This window comes from Oncorhynchus keta, unplaced genomic scaffold (genome assembly GCF_023373465.1).
Source record: "Oncorhynchus keta strain PuntledgeMale-10-30-2019 unplaced genomic scaffold, Oket_V2 Un_contig_14122_pilon_pilon, whole genome shotgun sequence".
In the NCBI taxonomy this organism is placed as follows: Eukaryota; Metazoa; Chordata; class Actinopteri; order Salmoniformes; family Salmonidae; genus Oncorhynchus; species Oncorhynchus keta.
Genome location: NW_026278559.1, coordinates 52,736 through 57,820, shown reverse-complemented (window position 1 = coordinate 57,820; position 5,085 = coordinate 52,736). Strand labels below are relative to the sequence as shown.

At 44.9% G+C, this 5,085-nt stretch overlaps 1 pseudogene; it reads right to left on the bottom strand.

The window, feature by feature from the left end:
- Positions 1-221: 221 nt before the first annotated feature.
- LOC127918411 (hatching enzyme 1.2-like) lies at positions 222-2,047 on the bottom strand (annotated as a pseudogene).
- Positions 2,048-5,085: the final 3,038 nt, after the last annotated feature.

The window sequence follows — 5,085 nt, the reverse complement described above, 5'->3', positions numbered from 1 at the left end:
TCCTTCATTCTCTTCCAAAAATAATTATTATCTTTCATGCCATTGTAGTTGTGAATATTCCTAGTGTCTTATTGTGTTTAGGTGAGAGAAATGATGTCGTTGTAGTTGTGAATATTCCTAGTGTCTTATTGTGTTTAGGTGAGAGAAATGATGTCATTGTAGTTGTGAATATTCCTAGTGTCTTATTGTGTTTAGGTGAGAGAAATGATGTCATTGTAGTTGTGAATATTCCTAGTGTCTTATTGTGTTTAGGTGAGAGAAATGATGTCATTGTAGTTGTGGCAGAAGTGATGTAACTCTAGTGCTGATTGGAGGACGAATGTCTTGGATCAGGACAGACATGGAGGACTTGTGCCCAGTCTGTTAACTCTCTCTCTCTCTCTCACAGACACATAGACAAACACACACACTAGAAAACACTAGAATTACACAATAGCATCTGCTTTCAATCTTGTTTATTTTAGATAATTAATTAAGTCATATGATTAAAATAATTAGAGAACTACACAACTACATCAATGATTTTAAATCAATAAGATAACATGATATATGTCAGACTTGACTTCCTTCATCTGGTCTTTCCCAGACTTTTCTCCTGTGACTTGATGTCTTCCTCTCAGCAGCCGTAGAGTCTGTTGATCCTCAGGATGTCCGTGGTGGACAACCCCTGTCTCTGGCCGATGGGCACGTTGGGGTTGGGGATGGGGGTGATGGTGTCCATCCCGTTGACAGAGAAGGCTGTTTTTCCATAGTGCATGACAGAGCTGTAGTCATAGGGAGTGTTCAGGTTGTTGGTGTTTGATCTATCAAAGTTGTAGGCATTGTTAGAGTCGATGTTACTCCAGTTGATGGTGACGTACTCGTCACGGTCGCTCCTGGTTTGTTCGTGTTGGAAGCCCAGAGCGTGGAGAGTCTCGTGCTGAATGATGCCGAAGTAAACACACCCGTCCATTTGGAGAGAGACCGTCTGTTGGCCTCCCACTCTCCCAAGAGGGGACCAGCACCCGTCTCTGGGCTCGTAGCTGATGAAGTCAACCTGATTCTGCCGAGGCACGAAGCGAATGCAGGTCTGGGAAGTGAAGGCCCGGAGGGCGTTTTCAATGCCCTGCTTGTCAGAGGAACTGAAGCTACTGCTCACTGTGTAGGGCACTTCAACCAGTCCGTTGGAGCCTTTGTTCCAGAAGCACCCGGCACTGTAAAATAACATTCAGGGTGTTAGTCAATTATAGTAGAAAATACAATGATTTTGACCTGAAAAAATATATTTGTTATCTCTACTTCAATATAATTAGTCCCTTACTCTACTTTACTCGTTTAACCAACCTGAAATTTAAATATGTAAATATATCAACATAAGATGCACTTAAAAACAACTCCAGGGGAAATTTTTCCCCAATTTACTAACTTTAAGTTCTAGCAACAACTTTTTGACACCTGTCTCTGTTTTTAGAGGATTGTGGGTAATTCCACATTCTTTTGACTTTATAATGCTACTTTCTACACAATGTTTGTATGCAGGTTTTAACGAAGCGAAGTATATTTTGTGATCATGCAACTTTCTGAAACACTAAAAGTGAAGAATATTAAACATAAAAATACCTTGTGTTGGAAATACTCAAAAACCTGATGCAGATAGTTTTAAAAGCAGAATTCGCACAACATTGTTTTCAGTGTGTGTTGGTTGTACCTATAGCAAATCATGGCGTTTCTGGTTGTTGGTGCCACCATGTCCCCTCCAACAGGAACTGACTGGAGCCGTTATTAGTGGTCAGAATTCTCTCAGTGATGTCTACAGCCTCAGGGTTGTCTGTTAGGATCTCTGGTCCACTTCCATCCTCCATGAGAGGGTTGGCCTGAGAGAGGCCCAGCAGCAGCAGCAGCAGCAGCAGCAGCAGCAGCAGGGTGAGAGAGGGGCTTTGCTCCATCTTCAGTGTGTGGAGAGGAGAGACTGGATGGCTCCTTGGATCTGACAGTGGAGATACTCTAGATGGCTTCTTGGTCCTGGAGATGCTTTGGAGAGTCTTGGTGTGTGATTCTGTCTGGTCAGTCCTGGGCTTTTTATACAGTCCTCCTCAGGTGTGTCTGCTGGAGGATTCTGGGTTGTGGTCCATGTTGTTAGTCCTAAATAAACCTCTTAAGGGAGGGCTCCACCACCACACCTACAGTTTCAACATGGATTTAATCCATACGGGTCCATTTACACCTGGCCATGCCTACTCAACAAATAGGTCACACACTAATGTAATGACAGTTGACTCTACTACAATGATGTGCTGAGGAACGTGTCAGATTGAGCAGGCCACTGGTTAAATATTGTCACATTTGCCATTTCCTGTTTGGCAAATACTATAGAACAGGGAAACAAGTTGTTCAGACAATCTCATCGTTTTAATATTTGTCTGGAAATATTAAAGTAGTATTGGAAGAATTCTGTTTGTTATAGATTGTGGTAGTTGTGCCTGTATAGCTTAGGCCTGCATTAGTGAAATGCTTGTGCTTCTACCTCTGAGTAGTGCATTAATATCTGACAAGATATCTAACAATTACACAACATATTCACCAATACACACATCTAGTAAAGGAATGGAATCAAGAATATAAAAATATATGGATGAGCAATGTCAGATTGGTATAGAATAAGATACAGTAGGATAGTGTAGGATACAGTATATACATAGGAGATGGGTAATGCAAGATATGTAGACGTTATTAAAGTGACTGGTGTTCCATTTATTCAAGTGGCCAGTGATTTCAAGTCTATGTATATAGGCAGCAGCCTTTAATGTGCTAGTGATGGCTATTTAACAGTCTGATGGCCTTGAGATCGAAGCTGTTTTTCAGTCTCTCGGTCCCAGCTTTGATGTACCTGTACTGACCTCGCCTTCTGGATGATAGACGGGTGAACAGGCAGTGACTCGGGTGGTTGTTGTCCTGGATGGCAGGTAATTTCCCCCCGTGATGCTTAAGGCGGACCGCATCACCCTCTGGAGAGCCCTGCAGGTGCAGGTGGTGCAGTTGCCGTACCAGGCAGGGATACAGCCGACAGAATGCTCCTGATAGTGCATCTGTAAAAGTTTGTGAGGGTTTTAGGTGACAAGGCAAATTTCTTTAGCCTCCTGAGGTTGAAGAGGTGCTGTTACGCCTTCCTCACCACGCTATCTGTGTGAGTGACCCATCTCAGTTAGTCAGTGATGTGTACGCCGAGGAACTTGAAGCTTTCCATCTTGTTCACTGCGTCAATGTGAATAGGGGGCTGCTCTCTCTGCTGTTTCCTGAAGTCCTCGATCATCTCCTTTGTTTTGTTGACTTTGAATAAGAGGTTATTTTCCTGGCACCACACTCCCAGAGCCCTCTCCTCCTCCCTGCAGGCTGTCTCATCATTGTTGGTAATCAAGCCTACTACTGTTGTGTCATCTGGCGTTCTGCATTAGCATCGAACAGCCCCCGTGATATGCAGCTGTTCAGGGAAGCTAGAAACCATTATACACAGGCGGTTAGAAAAGCCAAGGCTAGCTTTTTCAAGCAGAAATTTGCTTCCTGCAACACTAACTCAAAAAAGTTCTGGGACACTGTAAAGTCCATGGAGAATAAGAACACCTCCTCCCAGTTGCCCACTGCACTGAAGATAGGAAACACTGTCACCACTGATAAATCCACCATAATTGAGAATTTCAATAAGCATTTTTCTATGGCTGGCCATGCTTTTCACCTGGCTACTCCTACCCCGGTCAACAGCACTGCATCCCCAACAGCAACTCGCCCAAGCCTTCCCCATTTCTCCTTCTCCCAAATCCGTTCAGCTGATGTTCTGAAAGAGCTGCAAAATCTGGACCCCTACAAATCAGCCGGGCTAGACAATCTGGACCCTTTCTTTCTAAAATTATCTGCCGAAATTGTTGCCACCCCTATTACTAGCCTGTTCAACCTCTCTTTCGCGTCGTCTGAGATTCCCAAAGATTGGAAAGCAGCTGCGGTCATCCCCCTCTTCAAAGGGGGGGACACTCTTGACCCAAACTGCTACAGACCTATATCTATCCTACCATGCCTTTCTACGGTCTTCGAAAGCCAAGTCAACAAACAGATTACCGACCATTTCGAATCTCACCATACCTTCTCTGCTATGCAATCTGGTTTCAGAGCTGGTCATGGGTGCACCTCAGCCACGCTCAAGGTCCTAAATGATATCTTAACCGCCATCGATGAGAAACATTACTGTGCAGCCGTATTCATTGATCTGGCCAAGGCTTTCGACTCTGTCAATCACCACATCCTCATCGGCAGACTCGACAGCCTTGGTTTCTCAAATGATTGCCTCGCCTGGTTCACCGACTACTTCTCTGATAGAGTTCAGTGTGTCAAATCGGAGGGTCTGCTGTCCGGACCTCTGGCAGTCTCTATGGGGGTGCCACAGGGTTCAATTCTTTGACCGACTCTCTTCTCTGTATACATCAATGAGGTCGCTCTTGCTGCTGGTGAGTCTCTGATCCACCTCTACGCAGACGACACCATTCTGTATACTTCTGGCCCTTCTTTGGACACTGTGTTAACAACCCTCCAGGCAAGCTTCAATGCCATACAACTCTCCTTCCGTGGCCTCCAATTGCTCTTAAATACAAGTAAAACTAAATGCATGCTCTTCAACCGATCGCTACCTGCACCTACCCGCCTGTCCAACATCACTACTCTGGACATCTCTGACTTAGAATACGTGGACAACTACAAATACTTAGGTGTCCTTCACTCATGCTGCCAAACATACCCTTATAAAACTGACCATCCTACCAATCCTCGACTTTGGCGATGTCATTTACAAAATAGCCTCCAATACCCTACTCAACAAATTGGATGCAGTCTATCACAGTGCAATCCGTTTTTGTCACCAAAGCCCCATATACTACCCACCATTGCGACCTGTACGCTCTCGTTGGCTGGCCCTCGCTTCATACTCGTCGCCAAACCCACTGGCTCCATGTCATCTACAAGACCCTGCTAGGTAAAGTCCCCCCTTATCTCAGCTCGCTGGTCACCATAGCATCTCCCACCTGTAGCACACGCTCCAGCAGGTATATCTCTCTAGTCACCCCC